Consider the following 20,639-nt stretch of genomic DNA (forward strand, 5'->3'; position numbering starts at 1 on the left):
TGTATGCTCAGCTTTGAGAAAATGCCTTTTTTATAATCCTGCTGAAATGTGAATTAATCAGACACAAGGTGTAGCAGAGTGACAGCCCAGTGTATATCAGTTCCTCAAAATGCTAGTTGAGTTGGCATTTTTCCCTCAAGTCAAAATTATCTAGAGCCTAGATCCAGATCAAGACATACCCAGTCCTTCAGAGTCTAGGCTGATTGCTGAGAATTCTTGGCATCGTTTTAGAGACTGTGAGGTTCTCATAACAGAGAACACATTAACTGGGAAATGACTCTCTGGCAGTGCTTAAGCAACACCTTTGCTGAAGTCAAATGTTGCCACTCACAAAACCAATAACAAGGGCTGTTTAGGATTACACCTAAGAATTATATTTTAAAAGCTGTTATGGGAATTGAAAAACACATATAAAAATGCAATATTAAAACAGAAGAAATAATTCAAAAGCTAAACCTATAAAAGTTGTTCAGATAATTTTTTTGACATCAAGATGAAGACAATATCATTGTCAGTTCAGGAAAATTTACAAATTACTGTGCATTTTGTAGTGTTACCCAGTGCCACCCAAAGGCTAACAGTACAATTCAAACATGCAGTGAGACAATGACAGAATGTAATTACTAATATTTCATCCTGAACAAACCCACACATTCTCTTCTTTCCTTGCCATGAGAGGGTAGTTTTTAATTTTCTTGGTGGGGAGAAAGCATGCACCAAGTTATCTAGTTCTGCTAGCTTGTCTAAAGCAAGTTCAGCGCTGTAAAATTTAAAGCAGAAAGCTATGAAAAAATACAGGAGAGGAGGTTAGCACAAAATAAAGATCTAGCAGCTACCCAATTTTCTGCTGTTTCTGTTATTTATTATTATCCTGGTTTTGGTGGTTGCATTATTGTGAGTGAGGTGAAGTCATAAAGTATTAAAAAGTGATTTGATTTTTTTTTCTATGATAATTTTAGTGGGGTACTGAGGTGCTGTTGCAATTTAAGGTAACAGCTTATCAAATGAAATGTAGTGTAGCAAGCTATTAAGTCTTGCAGAGGGGACATGGATTAATATTAGCCATCAAATTTTTTACACAGTACTAGACAGTAATGTTCCATTGCTAAAGGCGTTCAGAAACATAAGAGGCACTAACACATTTGGGGCAGGATGAAGAGAAGGTGGCAAAAGCCAGAGTGTGGCATGCAGTAGTGAAGAGAAGGAAGCAACGAGAAAGCATTCTTAAAGGACTAGGACTAAGGGTCTGGAAACAAACAGAAAAAAAGCCAGAAGCATCAATGGGTTAGAACTAGCTATCTCAGTGAGTGATTTTCAAATATATGCAGTCCTCCAGAGCTTCTGAGTACCAAAGAGAAGAAATGCTTTAAGAAGAAAGAAGCTGTGTAGGGAGGACTATGGCTTCAACCAGAACGACCCACATACTGTTCATATTGCAAATTTTTCCTTTGTCAATGTGAAACTGACACTTTTGCAAACTTTGATTTTGCATCATCATTTGCTTTTCCATGATTAAGCATTGTGGTGGGTTGACTATGGCCAGCTGCAAGACACTCACCCAGCTGCTCTCATTCCCACAGGACAGGGGGAGAAAATAAGATAGAAACTCTCAAGGGTCAAGATACAGACAGGGAGATTACTTACCAATTACCATAAAGGCAAAACAGACTCAACTTCAGGAACATTAATTTATTGTCTGCTAAAGATAGAATTGGATGGTGAGAAACAAACACAAAAACTAAACCACTTCCGTCCCACCCTCTTCTTCCCAGGGTAAACGTCATTCCTCTGCTGCTTCCTCCATGTCCTTCTATCCATACACTGAACAGTACAGAGGGATGGGGAATGAGGATTACAGTCAGTTCATAGCACTTCATCTATACTCCTCCTTCCTCCACTTATCCCTTGCTCCAGCATGGATCCTTTCATGGTCTGCAGTCCTTCAGGATAAAGTCACTCTTGCATGGCCTCTCCAGTCCACAGTTCATTCAGAACACATCCATCTGCTCTGTCACATTGTCTACCATGGGCTGCAGTGTGCATGTCTGCTCGAACATGATTCTCCATACACTTCAGGGTGACAACCTGCTTCCCCATGGTCTTCTCCATGGACTGCAGGGGAATCTGCTCCAATGTGTGGAGCATCTGTTCCGTGCCTGCTTCACTTTAGGATCTGCAGAGCTGTTTCTCACGTGTTTCCCCTAACACTCTAATGAATAGTGGTTTTTACCTTTTCTTAAAAATATTCTCCCAGAGGTGCTACCATCGTGGCTGTGGGGCTCAGCTGTGCCCTCTGGTGGATTGCTTGGAGCCGTTTGGAACCAGCTGTGTCACGTACTGGACAGCCCTGTCCTCTGCTCACAGTGACTCCTTTTGCAGCCCCTGCTGTCCAGCACTTTACCATGTATACCCAATACAATCATCATGACATCTCTAGCAGCTTTCTTCAATAAATGTAGGAGACAGAGAGGGTATGTATGCTGTCACTACATGCTGGGCCATGCCTGTTTGAAAAATATTGGTGTTTGTAGTCTTCCCTATGGCCTAGATCTGAAGAATACTGCATAAGATTTGAAGAATACTGCAGTATTTTATCGTTATTTTTTTCCAAATGGGGACAAAAGTAATTAATGGAGTCCTAGTGCTTATCTGCATATAGTTGATGGGGTGAATCCTCTTTCTCACTGGGTAATACAACCTTACCCAGACAGTAAAGGATCACATTGCCAATTCAGACATACACTTTTCTTGTGCCACAGCATGATGGAGCATTCCTTTGGTAGTATTTCTGCAGGCAGAGATGGCTGTGGGATTTGTAAGTGCCAATGTTTCGAACACTTTGTGAATAATTGAAGCCTGATTTGCTCTTCATTACCAATGTGAAGATGCAGGTGAAAGATTTTACTGTGGCTGGAATACAGTTTTTGCAACAGCTCTCCTCCCAGCCTACAGCAACTACTTGCAGCACATGTAATACACAGGAGGATCTCAGAATCTGAAGTGCTATTTGCAGACTCATCAGTAGTGGTGGTGATAACTCTCCCTATCATTAAAAAAAATCTATTAAATGATTGCTAGTGAAGTGTTATTTTAGGAAAAAAATTACTTATCTTGTAAATGCATGCTGATTTTCAGAGACATCATTGTGATAGTTTCCAGTTCAATTGCTTTCTGTCTTCTCTTCTGGCCTTTGATGAGTCAGAATCTATGCAAAGACTGGTATTGTCATGAGTATGTATGAAATGAGAAATTCCCTATTTTAGGAAATGTAAATGCCTCTTTCATAATTGCTGTAGTCTATTCTAAAGGATAATTTATAGATGTAATCTCATAACAAAACTACATATATGACAGTTGAAACTGCATAACCTTTGCTGGGAATAATATAGACCTCTATAGAGCAGTGAGAGGAAAGGGTTTCCAGCTCTGGTCACACAAATAACAGTGTGTGTGGAAACCCGTATGGCATTTTTTTGATAATATGGCCTGCGTAACAACAGCTGATACAACAGAAATATGAGTGAGTGAACACAATACCCCAAACTATTCTGAGGTGTGTTTGCCCAAAACCTGATACTGCTAGGAAGAAAATAACAAAACTGAGTTTGCTTTAGATGACCTTCATTATGATTAAATTGTAACGAAGAAATTACCAAGAAAGCTTGAAAATTTGTGATTGTGAGGAGAGATCTTGGAGTGAGTGTGACTCAGTCATATGCCATGAGCATCCAGTATTGGAGCTACAGTACAGGGGGCAACATAGAGACCTACACCTTAGATGTGTATGTGTGAACTTGTAGCATGTTTTTTCATCAGCAGATTGTAAGGACATACATAAAACTAGAGAACCCATATCTCCATCAGCAGCTGTGGATAAGGATGGGGAACTTGTCCAAAAGTGAAGTTACATGGTGGAGACACGGAAGGGAATGCATGTGTCATTTGAACAGGAGCTCCAGAGGAGTGGTTGGTGGGTGGCAAGGAGGATAACACACCTATAGTGGGTGGCAGGGAGAGACAGGTCTCCTTTTAGAAGTGACATTGATACACAAAGAGTTTCTATTTCAGGGGTAAAAGAGGAGCAGGAAGAGGAATGTGAGGTTGATCGGCAAAGAGGACATTCTGGAACACAGCTGAAAAAACAGAGAGGATAGAGGAACTGGGAAAACATAATGCAGTGATTGACAATTACTGTGCTGGAGCACATCGCTCCAGAGAGGGAGGGAAAGTCATGCAGCACTTTAGGTGATTGCCAGCCAAAAAAGAACTGCATAATTAGAAAATTACAGTTAAGGGGAGCATTTGTGAAAACACATATTGGAACCCCCCTGCCAAAAAAAAACCCAAACATTGCTGTCAATGTGACTGAAACTCATTGTTGCAAATATAAGAAACATCAGTGAAGGAGAGCTACGTGCTGCTGAAGGAAGCTGCTTTCAGTTCAGAGGAGCAGCACTGTAAAATTTGTGAGGGAAGAGGGAGGGGGAAGTGAGGAGATTTCTTTGAGTAGTGTCTGACTCTCTTCAAGGAGGCTCAGCAAGCTTGGACAGTGAGGGGTGAGATGAAGGCGTTCCACTGCTCTGCATTTAGAAAGTTGGAAGTTGTTCGCAGGAGATCTCACATGCAGCTGCTGAAATAAAGTGTTCATGTCTGCCTCTGCCTTTTCTGCTTTTTTCTTCTGGCAGTCTAGATTTTAGCAGTAGGGAAAAGGAGATATTGTTTAATGAAACAAGAGCAAAACATAATTATTACTGGAACTAATCACAGCTGCATGAATGACCAAATGTCTGCTAAAGGTGATTTTCTCAACCCCTTTATTTCAGGAAAAATGTGCTTGATAGTACTCTGGATATTCTCACCTGTACTTGGCTCTTCATATCAATGACCTAGAAGAGATAGCTACCCTAACCGAATATTTGTCCCTTTCTTTGTCAAAGATAAAGCGTAAATACTGGAAATTACTCCCTATAAGAGCGATTCACTGTGTAAAAACCTCTCCTTCTGTTAGCTCCTTATTTCCCTAGCAGGTAGAGCAATGAAGGGCGATTCACTTCTTGAGAAGAGAAACATCCCGGTACAATGCTCGTGTTCCAAACAAGATTAACTCTTAGCATTAGCACATAAATGGCTGAGGTAAACTACAGCCTACTATTAAAGATAATATATGAGATTCTTTTTCAGTAGAGATGGTCCAAATACCTTTATTATCTCATTTGGACATAATGGTAAAACCCCCATAAAATTAAAGACTTTTCTTAAGTTTGATGTTGACTGCCAATGTTACCAGAGTCAGGGTGCTGTGAGTGCTAGAAGAGAACTATACCATTCAGTGATATATATGTTTACTTACTCAGCAGCACAGATATAGCAATTCCTGCTCTATGAGCAGACCTACCTCCCTCCCACCAACGTGCACATGTACACACGAATCAGAGCTTCAGCCCCACCAGTCTGGTTTAGACCAGCTAAGTACCAATGGGGAAGCAAGGTGCTTACTCTGACTGGTTACGTGCTGCATCCACTGTGGCCAGCTCAACTCCTGAACATGGTGGTTCCTTTCCTTGCACTTTTACTTCTGTAAATGTTAGACATCTGTGTATTATGATTCTCTTTCAAGCAGATAGTGCCATAATTATTTATTGCTTTCTAAAGGCTTTGCTAATTTTTTAGCCCCAGACCAGCTCTTGAACTTCCTCCATCACTGAGGCCAATTAGAGGTTGCTACCAATTATAGTTTATGTTCCTCTTCAGGCTCTGCCCTGGTATGTTTCAGAAAAATGGGTGTATTTGTTATCCAGTTCTCACCAGATGAATCTGATCAATTCATGCTGCAAGTAACCAACAGCAGTTCATTGCACAGGTAATCTGAGAGGATGTGCATGATCTGTAGGTGTTTCGAATATTGTATTTCCATGCACTCGTTGCTAGGGCAATGCAAGACTGGTGCCCTACCCCCTGAACTGCAGTATTCTGTGTCCTCACTGCAGAAGGGGCACTTCACATGGGCTCCAGTGTGCAGCTTCCTGCTTGGTTCCACGAGGAAGAGCAACTTTTCTTATGTGATGCATCCTTTAATTCCAAGCCTGAGGCCCATAGGAATATACATGATGCACCTCTTGTGTCCACGGGGTTCTACAATTTAAGGTGTTAACCCATCCAACCTCAGATTTATCCACCCCCCAGCGCCTCCCCTGGCACACCCCTCTGGAAATTGAGGCAGGGGGCTCTGGGACCTCCTCTTCCTCATCCTCCTCCTCACCACAGCACGTCCAGTCCTTGGAGCTTCTCCAAAATTCTGGGTTTGAAGGTTGCTGTGGCTGCGTGGTATCTTGTTGTTCAAGCCAGGGTGCAGATGTTCTTAAACAGAATGAAGGCCTACCTTGAGGAAAGTCTAAACAAGCTAACAGAATTTTGATGGAATGATATGGAATGGGGTAACAGTGTTGGGAAAATGTGTAAACTACTGTGATAAAGGGTGAGGGATATAATACAGCTACTTTAAAATCTACAAAAAGCTAAAAATCCAAAAATTCATAGGCATCACTACAGAAAGAAAACACAGCTTTTCCCTGTTGCTGCAATTTTATAGATGTTTTCCTGTTTCTTTCATGTCCATTTTATGCATAATCTGCCCCAGCAGACAAAGCTAGATGTACACTAGTGCTGTGCTGTTCTGTTAATGTGACTCATATGGTATTTCAAACTAAAAATGTGATACTATATCTGTCCTTTACCAGAGTAAGAACCTGCAACTAAGCAATATATAGCACAGCTGCTGAACTGCAGAGTAGATTGATAATAAAGTACAGATACTGAGTATTTTGTTTTACAAAGTCCCTTATGCAGTGCATCAGCTCCTGTGCATCATTTTGGAAACTGAATAGGATGAAACCATTGCTTCTGCTGACATTGGCTGTCCTCAGTGGTTCTTGAGTTTTCAAAGACCCTTTCTTCAAAGAACTGCAGCACATATGTATTAAATAAAAAAATGCAAAAATTTCAAAACCTTCTACTTTCAGTGACCAAGGCTGGTAATGTTAGTATTGAAATTTTGGTGCTATAATGTCAATATTGCCGATGAATTGAAATGTTTTATAAATGAATGTTTTGGGGGGATTTTTTTGGTTTCCTTTTTTGTTTGTTTGTTTGTTTGTTTGTTTTTTACCAGAAGATATACCTATGATCATTTTACATATATAATGATTTTTGTGAATTTATACATCTTGTCAGGAATGAGGCTTTCTATACATTTGTGTTATAGGTTATAAATTCCGTAGGGGAATTTTTCTTCCCCTGCTCCACTCTAAGAAAAAACGGAGTGAGTGGGGGGAAGGGAGTCAATTAGCTTTACAAAAGATCTGGCCAAATTCCTAGCTGATGGCCCATCTGAGAGGCTGGGGGGAGAGGAGAGAGAAGTTTTGGGAGGGGAGAGGCAGACGCGGAGCTCTCTCTCTCTCTCTCAGGCGGAGATGGGGGTCTGTGTGCAGGCATTTGGAGAGAAGGACTAGGGATCTGGCTTTTTGGCTTCTCATCCTAGTCAGCTCGGACTACTGGCCTCAACTTGCCTGCGAACTGTCTCTTGTCTCCAGCCCAGATCTGCTGTGTTTCGTCGGAGAGTTGTGTGCCCACGGGGGAGAAAAGGGAGGAGTTTTGAGACACTATCATCTGAGACAACAGTGAGTCCTGTGGGAGTGAGCTGCTTCCCTTCCCTTTTTTCTCCCATTGAGGGAAGGGTCCCCCAGTTTCTTTCTTGCTTCTCCCGCGATCCGAGACCACCCCCCAGACCCCTCCCCACGTGGTGACCGCCAGAGCCCAACAGCACCCCTGCAGGACAACACAGAGACCTGCAGGCCCTGCGCCTCCAGTGATCCAACAGTGCCCCCTGCAGGCCACGATTAGGACTGCGCTAAAGGACAGAGAAGTATTCCTTCAGACTTTTTTTTTTTCCCCCTAGAACTACTGTCTAGGTTTTTTCTGTGTTCTGTTACTGTTTTTACCAACATACATATATCTTTTAATAAAGGGTTGTTATTTCTTCTGTTTTTCCACACTTCCACAATTAAAACCCCTTAATTTTGAATTTACAATTGCTGAGAGAGAGAAGTTTGGTCTATCTCATAACTCATCCTCTTTAGCAAACATTCCAGCCTCCTCAGACTGAGACAATTTGTGAATTGAACAGTAATGGAGCTTGAGAACGTATTATAAACCACGATTTTTTTGAGGCAATGGAAAAGATGAGCAATGACAGAGCCACATGGCACTTCGTCCAAACCCCTCTAGCAAGCAAACAACATCATTAGCAATGCCATGGCTTTGGTGGACTTGGTATCAGAATCGTCTGGCCACAACGGCCAATTGTGCAAATGCCTTTGAATGTGAGGAGGAATCATGCCACCTTTTGGCTGAATCATTGGCTCTGTAATGTGAGAGAATCCTACTTTAGATGAACAATGTGGGTGGCATCCTGCCTATGCTGCCGATGTTGGCCAGGGGCAGGGTGTTGGCCATCTGTCAGTGCGTCTGATGCTGGTCAGGGAGAGGGCATCAGAGCCTGTCTTGGCTGGTGATACTGGTCAAGGGGCAGGGTGTCAGGAACTAGGCTTGCTATACATTAAAAGAGAATGAGCACAAGGTCTCAATTCCTTTATAATGGTTATTGTTTCATGAGAAACAATCTATAACAGAAGTCAGAATAGAGGTACAACCAGGTAAATGATTATGAGAGATTTTTTGAGTTGCTTTTCAATACCTGTATTTTTTTTCTTTATTTTATCTCTACCCTCCAAATACAGCATTAGTTTCAGTCTACTGATACCCAGGCCAGTCCTTGCTGAATCCTAGAATATGCAACTGACTTCCAGGGACTGAAACTGGAGCTTAGATAATTCTTGTCAGTTTTCCATCTGGAAGAATGTTTTGACATGTTTTTTCAGACCAACTGAAGGCAAGATGTTTCTTAGGCACCATTATAACAATGGGCCAAATAAAAGATTTCTACCTTAAAAAACCCCCTGACTTTTGACTAGCAACAGATGCATTTGAAATGAAAATAGAAGGTATATAAGGAGACCTTCAACCTTAAATAATTTTGTGTGGACTGAGGTTACAGTTCAAGATGAAGTTGTATAACAGTTAAAAATACCTGCATTTTACTCTGTATCTATGGGAGACCTGCTGCTCTTCTGTTCAACCAGCATTAGGGAAAACTCAGATCATGCTGGTGGGTCAGTGCTTTTCTGTCATGGCTCTCTTAGGCAAGACCATTCAAAGGGCAGTAAGTCTGTTGCCAGACCTCAGCAAATCTACCTGCCCCAGAGGTATTTTGTTCTGCAATATTCCTCAGCCATTCCTTATCAAATCTCTTAACTTTATCCTCCCTGCAGTATCTGTTATGTCAGATATGTAGTATCTGACAGCAGCTGGAGGGCAACCTTTAGAGATAGCAGATAAGACAGAGAATGAAGTACAATGAAAATCACTTTTTCAATGGCTGCAGGGAAGAGAAGGAACCTCAGAAAATATCCAGATAAAGCAATAGAACGAGAGATTTTGATGGAAAAGGAAAAGACAGCAAATCATAAAACCATGCTGAGATATCTTTCTCTGGGAAATTAATTGCAACTCCTTTATCTTCCAGTTAAATAGTTGCAACCAACTAGTTCCATGTCAGTCACTGATTGATAGTCAACTGTGTTGCTCCAATTTAGTGCACATCTATTTCTCCACATACTTCGTAATTGACGTGGAAAAAAACCAAACCATTTTCTTTCACAGTTTCCAAGCAGACATGAAATTTATAGGTGCCTTTGGTGATCCAAGGAACTTCTTATGCCATACTTGTCATAAGTAGTCATATTTACTGACTATACTTAAGAAAAATATATGCTGTGTAGAGCAAACACTTTAAAAATCAATACTTCTCTTCTAGTCTTTTCATCAATCCACCCACACACATTAAATGTTATAGACCATTTCATGTTAATGTAAGGTCATGCAGTATGTAATTGGAACTATGACATAAGGGACTGTTAAAGAAACAAATTGTTTAAAAAACTGTCAACCAACTTGCTTTTGATTGCAATCCTGCTGGTTTTTGAGATGTAGATGTGCTCTAATACTAAATTAATAACTTTTCAAAGGAGCAGTAAAATAACATGCAATATTTTTAGATTATTTTTAAAATCAAGAAAGAATTTCAGAGGTTCTAATACAGCCCATGCAACTGCAATGACTAATTTTATTTCTTGTACTTCTAATGGGAAAAAAACAACCATTTTACTGAGCCTCCTGGGATTTTATCTTCACATAGACACTTCAAGTTGATAAGGTAGACAACAAATACCCTGTATAGTGGCTATGCTGTTGTGCACTGCATTCATTTATTTGAACTCTGAAGTCTAAAAGTTTGTTGTCTGAGCCTCGTGAGTAACCTTCATCTCTTCATTTACTCAACAGCAAAAAATAGACATCTCCAAGGCACTTCATCTCACTTGCTTTTATAGACCTACCTTAGGATCAAATGGAGAGAGATTTTATAAAAAGAGCTTGAATCCCCAAAAAACTTTTACTGATGATCTGTGGCAGGTGTTTGGCACAAAAGCACTTTTAATATTCATTGTGGGAGGCCTGAACCAGGCTAGTTTGGAGTAGTCCCTAATGTACTGTCCCTGAATCCACTTCATAATAGCTTCCCTAACTCCAAGTTAAGAATTCACTGCCAAACTCTGGTTAAGATTACAATTAGGATTAAGTTGAAAGGCATTTAAGGTAAGCAACTTACCGTTATCCCTGAAAAATACTTGTAAAATAAAGTCATGCGGATTTTTAGGAGGTATCAAAAACTTGAAAAATAGCAATTGCACAGTCATGTTTTATAAAACCACATTTATTTATTCTAAAATTGAAATTGAAAAAAAACTTTATTTATTCATTCCACCCTCACTAGATTGAAAATAATCAGGTGTTAATTTGGATGTGAGAAATGTTTGCAGTTCTGCTTCAGAAAGTATTATTTAAACTTGATGGGAGCTAATAGCAAGCACAGGAAGCAAGTATTAATAGTGCAGGAGACCTAGCATAATCAAGTCATAATAGCTGCTTCCAAAGGGATGTTTTTATCTTCTCTGCAGGGCTCAATTTTCTATTATAGACAGGAGAGCATCATGAGCAATAGGAGAGATCAGCCTCCCAGGCATGAGAGTTGTGCCTGCTCCTACCTTCAAGTTATGCTCCTTCTTCTTTTTCTGGTTACACATGTCAGATAAATTAATGACAAGTACTGCCTGCAGTAGGCTTGCAGTAATGAGGAAACACTTTCTTTTTTTTAGGATCTCCATTTGCTTTAATGCAGATATGTGTGCTTACTGTGACCCTGGAATAGAGTTGAGTGAAGATAATGGTGTAAGGGATGAATTCACATTAGAGATAACAATGTTAATGGATTCAGTAATCTGGGCCAGTAGCCTGAAAACACTAACTGGTAAAAAAACCCCAAACCCACAACTTTTCAAGTGCAAGATCTTTTTTCATGTGTAAGTACAAAAGTCAGTCAGACATTTGTCACTTTCTAAACTCTCAGGACCGGCTATAGAGAAATCTGTCACTTTGCAAGTGTATAAGAGTAGGAACAAGAAATTGCTCTATCAGGTTGGATCCAAAAGACATCTCTTAGAAGGATGAATATTCTTGATGCTTCCTGAGGTTTATGTTCCATGACCACTTCCTTACATGACCACTTCCTATCTCCTGCACAGGAGAGGGTCCCCAGTTTTGTAGTCTGAATCAGATGTGATTTATAGTGTACTCCCTGAAACCACATATAAGAAAGTTATGAAAATACATAGATGAAAAAACATTCTGGATTTTACTTTACTTTCAGATTGTGAACCTACATAACTCAGAATAGTTATGTTAGACTCAGCCTTAGTACCACCTGTAAGAATATGTATGATCCCTCGTCCTCTGTGTATGGATTACCTTTTTCCAGTTTCAGAGCCCTGCTTTAATTCTGAGGGTGAAGAGTACAAAACCAGAGTGACATGACAACATATGAAGAATTCCAATTAGTGGCACAAACTTTTTATTGAGTGGTTTGGTCATTGAACTATGTGGCTTATAAGAGAATACAGGCAGGACTAATGTCATGATACAGAGATACTCAAACACAAACTTAAGGGGAATTCTGGGTTTTGAAACAGGCCTTAATGAGGACGTGATGTTGGAGGGGATGTTGTCCAGGGCCAAGCCTTTGTGCATAATGGGAGTTTGCCTTGTGTGTTATGTAAAGAGCCCATGCAGATAAAAACAAATAACCATCATTTTGCACAAGTTACAACAAATCTTAAGTTTTCTCAAAAGCTCCTTTTGTGCTAAGATTGGAGTGGGTTTATTTGGAAAAGAGTGTAGCCTGGCCTGTGGAATTAGAAGCTGAGGTAGGATAAATTGAAGAAACTCTACTGGAGGACCATGCTGAGCTTGGAATGTAGAAACGGGTGTAAAGAAAAGCTGTAAAACTGGTATGACATTCTTCTTTTCACAGCAGACTGAAAAACTCCTAAGAATGGAAGCTCCTTGCTGAGGGCACAAAGGCTAGAGGGGAGTTATTGTCCATGTAGGGCACAGTCACTCAGATAGTTGGTTAGACAAATATTCATAAATGAAGAAGATAAAAAGGTTTAAAAAAAGTCATATATTTCAATGTGTAGCCAAGTTTCTGTGTTGTCCTTTACCTATGCATTTGAGCCAATATCTAGGTGTAGATCTGCTAAGTGGAATTTCTTCATTCACAGCTTCTATTTTTCTTTCTGGGTTGAAACACACCTGAGGTTATTGCCTTACTCCTCAGATCTAACTGAAAGTTGAGAAGCTTTATTTTCAACAGGGTTTGGAGATTCAGTGCTGCAAGTTAGAAGATTTTTTTTGTAAGTACCAAAACAGAGATTCATAACTTCAATCAAGATGCGAAGCACTGGGAAAATCACGCATTTCAACTCATTATGGAGTCCTGAACAGTCTGATGCCTGAACCATAATTGTTTGCTCTAGAAAAGATAAAATCTATCAGTATCAATGATAAAACTAAAAAAAACAGATGGGGTCACTTTCTGTGTCAATGCAGTTTTTTTAAGCTGTATAGGATGCTGACAAGCAGTATGATGTGGTGAGAAAGCAATGTGGCTTGGAATAACATTTCCCCAGTTCCAGAAGTTCTACCATTTTGCCCAGCAGTCTCTCACCATTTGGTTTTTTTTCTTTTTTTTCGCGCCTCTAACAAACCATGGGTATGTACTAACTCTCATTGGTATTAATTGTTCATGCTTTTCTTACTTTCTAGCTGGGAAAAGCTTTGTTATCACCTCAGTAGCATTGTGAATCAGCAGGATGCCAGCCATTAGTAGCTTCAAGGGGTGGCTGCTGTTAGACTGAAATCTCATAGAAACCTAATAACATGGAGGCTGCTCTGCTGTAAATGAAAGTCTCTGAACAGCAGTATCCAATGCTTTTATTATAAATTTATGTTTTCATTTCAATTTCATTGGAGACATTTAGAAACATACTTACTTGATTGTGCCAAAAAGCATTTACCAGGGACAGAAGAAGTAGTTGAGTTCTATATCTTTTCAGGGATTGCAATGAATATCTTTTTACAATTGTTAACTGCTCTATGCTGTCTTTTCCCTTTCTTCACATTGGTCTCTTTGTTATTGCTTTTATTATTAATAATATTTTAATTTATATTTAATATTTTAATTTACTATCTAAATCAAATAGTACTGTACCTTAAGGTTCAATTTATACTTATTCACATAATTTGGTTATAGATATCTGTGTGCTGCTGCTTCAGCAGGCATCATTCTTATGCTTCTATTTATCATATGCATTGTATTGTACATGATGTGGCCACACTTTCCCACCAGGTTCTTGAAAGTACATAGAATCATAGAATATGCTGAGTTGGAAGGGACCCAACAGGATCATCGAGTCCAACACCCATCCCTGTGCATGACACCCCAAGAATAACACCAAGTGCCTGAGAGCATTGTTCAAATGCTTCTTGAACTCTGTCAGGTTTAGTACTGTGACTTCCCTGTTCCAGGACTCAACCACCCTCTGGGTGAAAAACGATTTCCTGATATCTAACCTAAACCTCCCCTGACTCAACTTTGTGCCTGTCATTGGTCACAACAGAGAAGAGACCAGTACTTGCCCCTCCACTTCCCCTTGTATTGAAGACCACAATGAGGTCTCCTCTCAGTCTCCTCTTCTCCAGGCTGAACAGACCAAGTGACCTCAGCCACTCCCCATACAACTTCCCCTCCAGACCCCTCACCATCTTCATTTTCCCCCTTTGGACTCTCTCTAATGGCTTAGTATCTTTCTTACATTGCATTTACCAAAATTGAACACAATATTCAAGGTGAGGCCGCCGCAGTGCAGAGCAGAATGGAACAATCCCCTCCCTCGACCGGCTGTCGATGCTTTGCCTGATGCCCCTCAGGACACAGTTGGCCCTCCTGGCTGCCAGGACACACTGTCCTTTTTTCCATCAAACATAGAATTCTGTTTAGGTATTTGGCAAAGAGGGAGTAGCTCAATCATTTATTTCCAGTGGGATGTTTAATGACTCGTAACTCGTTCTGGTGGTATCCCATTGTGAAGTATTTGAAAAGCAATCCTTAAGCAGAGAAAATCAAGAATCCTATGTGTGACCTGAGTCTACATAATTACAGCAACATCTACCATTGGCCACAAATAGTGCTTTTTTTCTTTCAGTTTTCATCACAGAGGCCTCAGCATACTCTTTACCAAAGCATCCTTGCATTTTTGTAATTTCTGCTTCGATGTTCACAAAGTAAATAATATTGCTGGGATACTGAATGTGATATCCAGTCATCCTCTTGGTTAAATATCTTGTCTCTCTGAACTTATTACAGAAAATTACAAAATCACTTTGAAGAACCTATTTCCTCCTTCCCTTTACAATGCCTCCAAAAGAACCATTAGCTGTTTTATTTGTGTAGTTCATCTTTATAATGCAGCTCTGCCAATGCATTTCTTTCTAACATCTGTGACTCTTGAGAGTAATGTGAAGCTCGAAAGGAGAGTGGCTGAATGGTGCCATGCTTGTACAGGCTCTAAAAGCAGGTGTTACAAGTACAGACAGTCCAACAGTCGCCTATTGTTCCCAAGCTGTCCCTCCCCTTTGGGAAGATTGGCTGTAAGAGAGAGTATAGGAACTGGCTCTGACTCCTTTGCCTCCAATTTCTGATTGCTGGTGAAAGCCTCTTGCCTGTGGAGTGACCACCCGTGATTCTTTGGAGTGTCTGAGTGTTCGCAGAGGTTTATCTCCCTGTGTTGTCTGTGAAGGCAAGTTGGCCCAGAATAGGCTTTCTGTGCATTTGCAGCAGGGTGGGCTGTGTTTCTCCATGGCCATGTGCAGAATCCCTGGTGGGTGTGTACTTATGTGTGCTTGTGGGAGTGTGAGGAGAGGGAGGAAGGTGGTGCTTTTACTGGGCATTGTGTGGTCTGTAAATGTATATGTCAATATAGCAATCTCTCACTACTGCTTCCGCCCTTTGGTGTACATCTGGGAAGAAGAAAACTTCTCCAGTGTGGTAATAAGTAGGCAGCACTGCCAGGCATCTTCCCCTAAGGTAGCAAGCCATCTCTGGCTGTGATAATAAATTCAGGGTTGTCAAAGTGCTTGCAGATAAATGGGTCAATAGGCCTCTAGTTGACTCGTGGTTGAGTAGGTTTCAAATGTGTTCTTCCTATTCTTAGTGGCAGATAAAGAATCTTCTGATAGTGTACTTTCTCCTTATGCACTGCTACTGTCCTGTCTCTGTGCATTGTGGAGGGAGAGAGGGGACTCCGGATATGTGCTGTGAAAGGTCTGTGCTGCTCACTGTTTGGTACCGATAATCTTCCCTGCCACTCCTCTTCACTGTGTCTACTGTTTGCAGTTCTGTACAGAGAAAAACTGGTTCTTCTGCACTAAAATGTAGTTTGACCTTTGTGGCAGAGGGCTGGAGCAATCAATTTACAATATAGGGCATAATTGTATACTCTAAATTGGCCAGATACACAACCGGCTCAGCTCTTACTGAACTGCCTTATACATACTTTTTTCCTTCCCACCTACAGTGACTACTGTTATTTCATCACTGACTGTGCATTCTGATGACATGCTCTCTCACCAGAACTGAGCAAAAGTAGAGTTTCCTCTGTGGGGGTGACAGAGGTCAGTTGACATCTTGATAAGTTGGAGTTGAGATTCCTCTACTTGCCTGGCAGCATACTAGTGCATGAACTATAAAAGCTGAATGGGTTGTTTTTCCTAGGCTTTGTTTAGTAAACATCACCTATAAGTGGTATATAAAACCTGAGACAGTGTTGAGAAGATTCAGAAGAAACAGAGAACTCAAGGTAATGCAGGAGGAGTGGTCCAGTGGAAGGTGACAAAGATGATTAGGAGGCTGGAGCATCTCTCTTATGAGGAAAGGCTGAGGGAACTGGACGTGTTCAGCCTTGAGAAGAGAGGGGACCTCATCAATGTGTACAAGTATCTGAAGGGAAGGTGTCCAGATAATGGACTTAGGCTCTTCTCAGTGGTTCCAAGGAATTGGTCATGAGGCAACGGGCAGAAACTGATGCACAGGAAATTCCACCTGAATAGGAGGAAGAACTTCTTTACTGTGCAAGTGACCGCACACAGAAACAGATTGGCAGACAGGTTGTGGAGTCTCCCTCACCAGAGATATTCAAGAACCATCTGGACAGAATCCTGTGCAGTGTGCTCTAAGATGACCCTGCCTGAGCAGGGAGGTTGGACCAGATGACCCACAGTGGTCCCTTCCAACCTGACCCATTCTGTGATGTGGTGGTGCATCCCCTCCTCCCATCTCCTCTGACTGCACTATGATCTCAGAAATGCTCATTAGGCCTCAGCCTTGATGAACAGCACCTGGGCTCAGCTCCTCTTGAGCTTATCAGAAACACTGTCTGCTTCCAGGAACCTACGCTGTCTAACGAGCTCCTCTTTTTTTAATGAACAGCCTTGGAAACTTATTTTTCTTGCTTGAATAACAACCCAAGTGGAACATTTTTATTATCAAACTTTCAAAGAAAGTAACTGACCTCAAAGAAAGTTACCAACCCAAATTGTGGCCAGGATGGAAAATTACTACAACCAAAGCCAACTCTCTTATGACCCTATAAACAGTGGTCCTAAGGGAGACCCTTTGGCCTCTCCTAGACTGCAATGGACTGTGACCACCTTCTGGGTGGGGCCTCTCAGAGCTAGTGAACTCTCCAGTTTGCTAGGCTGATAGCCCCATTTCTTGACAGAGAAGACACAAAGACATCCAATTTCAGCACTTCAGTGAACAAAAAGGGAATTTTTCACTGGTAAACCCTTAGGTCTGTAAGCATGCAAGAGAGAGTATCCTACAGCAAATCTACTATGAATGTTACTCTCCTAGATTCTGAAGTACTTTAGATTCATAAGTAACTTAGGCCTATAAGTGAGTTACAGTTGTGCCTATAGTAAATTCCATAGAATCTTTTGTTTAATTGTTTAAATTAGGCTATCAATTAAGTTAAGTGTTGTTAAAACCTTAAGGCCTATACTGTTGGTCAAGCTGGGGGCTCCATTCTGAACCTTGTGACTCAACAGGAGGGTCTCCCTTATCCTTTTTATCCTTACCCTTTGCTATCCTTATCTATTCCCATCCCCAGCCTCCAAATAGATAATATTTGGTTGATCTTTTGTTTAGATTGATGTATTTTAGATTTTAGTTCAATTTTTCTCTGTGTGCTTTAACCGTCTAGTAAGGAGTAGAGTGAACCCTCCCAATGAACCTTGTCATGCTTTCACTTAAATATTACACCTGCTTTTGCCAATACCTTTGCTGGTGGTTCTTTGAGCGACCTAAAACTCTAATTCATAATGTGATTCTGGAAATGGAGATAGCTGTACATCGAACAGCCCTTTAAATACGGTGCTGCCATTGCCGGCAACAGACTGCAGGCTTTGTATTGACTTTGGAAAGTTTCTGGACTATGCGCTTGCTCTTCTGCACTCATAGAGTTTTATTTTAGCTTGTTTATTTAGATCAGCAATAGTTTAACAATCAGGTAACTGTTATATAACTTGTTTAGCTTTAGCTAGCATTATACACTTTCATAGTGGTATAGTAATTTTTATGTCCTGCAAATTACAGGTAGCAATACCAAGCAGTTCTTCTGTGTACAGTGAACTGTTTATGACCCTCGAGTAATAATGTAGTGAATTGGAGTACACGTAAAGGATGATAGCGGGGCCCTTGAACATACAAGAACAGGAAGATGCCAGAGGCTGTAAACAAATCACCAGTGGTCAGTTATAGCTCATTAAAGTAATGCCACCTTGGAAACTCATTAAAACCATTAAGGATAACAGAATAAACGCCAAATACCCAACATATATAAAACTCAGGATGTGTAGTAACATCGTCATCATCATGGGTAGGCTTCACGAATGAAGATTTGGGAAGGACTCTACCCACATTTGCTACAAGTGTGCTGGTGGCTAAAGAGGCCAATGCAAGATAGTATTTAGGAAAGATCTTGAATTATGCAACATGTAAAAAAGAGCAAAGTGTAGCACAAATTAACATAAGAAAATGAACAGTCAAATACACTCTGAAGTGAGGAGAAAAGAAACCCCACCACCAATATAAATATTCTCCTCTGCTTATTCTCCTCCCCTTCTTCATGAAGAAGTCTGAAGCAGTAATTGGTTAGTATAACAGCAGAGATAGGAGTGTGTATGTATGTGTGTGTAGCAATTTTAACTGTATAATTTTGAGAATTTAACAGTGACATTTTCTTTTGTGTTCTTCCTTGCTTTTTCTGTAATGGTTATATTGGAACTAATAGTTATTTGGTTAGAATGTTAATATTATAATTATAAACTGATGCATTATTGGTTTCACCTAAAAAGTATGTTTCTGTGGCCCACATATACTGCACATGATGTAGTGTAGCAGGGCACAGGTTAGAATCACTTCTAACTATATCCAGAAAAGTTGTCCTTTATAATATTGCTTCTGAGTATTACTGAGGTTAGAGATGAGGATGGCGAGGAGTGGCAGATGGAGTGGCGAGGACAGACTGGGTAATGGGGTAGGAACATGTCACATGACTCTGCTCTGGAACTACAAGTAAGAGTAGTAAGTGTTTTAAAATAAGTAGTCAAGCAGGATAAACATTACTGCTCAGTTTAATCCTTAGATAAACATTAAATCAAGAAATGAAGCTCCATCTAGTGTCATATATTCCAAGTTATTAATGGTTTATTCTTTTTTAATATTATCTCTACCTATTATCTAGCTCCATTTAGTGTTAACTGTTACTAGAAAGAGGTGGATAAATTGACAGTTTTATGAGTGAGACAGCAAAAATGCTTAATGAAATTTCTAGTTTATAGTTGAAAAAAGACTGGCTTGGTTTATTTAGAGTATAATGATAAAAGACATCCTATTCCAAAAATAACTAAGAAATATGTGAAAGAACCTCTGCTAAAATGAAACATTTTGCAATCATCTGGCCAAGGTGATTTACATACAGGAGTTTTAAAAGAGCAGAGTGAATGGTTCTTCCAACAAATCTGGAAGTTTTTACAAAATTCAAGAGATCTAAAAGAAAAGCAGAATGCCAATATTTTTAAAAAGTTTGAAGAAGAGGACTCAAGATTTTGGCCCCTTGTATTGATCGGGGGTAAATGAGGTCCTGACTGATGCAAGGTGTTAAAAGTACTTAATGAAGTTAATGCTAAGCAACACATGTCAAGTTGACAAAAGACTTTTTCAAATTGTCAATTTGAAACAATAAGCTTAGATATTATAGAAATCAGTCTTAATATATTTTTGTTAAAGATTTAGTTTTACACAGTCTTAATTAGAGGAGCAGTAGAAGCCTGATCCCAATAGGCTGATTTAGCACTCCCGAAGTGAACGTGTGCAGTCTCAGTACATCAGTAACAATTCAAGCAACTTGGAGCTCCAGGGGCCTTCTGACAGAAAAGTAGGCCAGCCAGGAGGGAGGAAGTGATATGAAAAAGATGTTATAACCTTAGAGGAAGGAAGTCTGCCTTTTTATTAGTAAACTAAGCAGTGCAAGCATGGGCACTGGGTGTAATTTTCCATACTATTAATTTGACATTAGGGAGTTCTTAGAGACTGCACTGTGGCTGCACACAGTCTCCAGAAATGGAAATGCATCATATTTCTGGTTATTTCTAAGAAAAGTCATAATGACTTTACATTTTTGTACCTGTAACATACAAAGATTCATGTAGAATTTTGTATTGCCAAGATCTCAAAAGAGGCTTCATTGTGAAAGAATTACTCATACCCATAATGCTGAGTAGTCTCAGGGCTGGAGGTCTTCATCTAGCTCTGCTGTTCCTACCTCTTTCCCAGCCACTTCTACTGTGACATAGAAAGAACAGCACGCCAGCATAAGGTTATTAAACAATCTTACATGTATACAGTATCTTACAGTAGCAAAGCAACTGAGGAATTGTCACTTAGAAAATTTTCTGAAAATCGATATTGTGCCAGCAGTTGTGTTTTATCATGCTGAAGTCAAGCATAA

The sequence above is a fragment of the Pipra filicauda genome, unplaced genomic scaffold (assembly GCF_003945595.2).
Source record: "Pipra filicauda isolate LSUMZ 115617 unplaced genomic scaffold, ASM394559v2 scaffold41_size5083284_pilon, whole genome shotgun sequence".
Classification (NCBI taxonomy): domain Eukaryota; kingdom Metazoa; phylum Chordata; class Aves; order Passeriformes; family Pipridae; genus Pipra; species Pipra filicauda.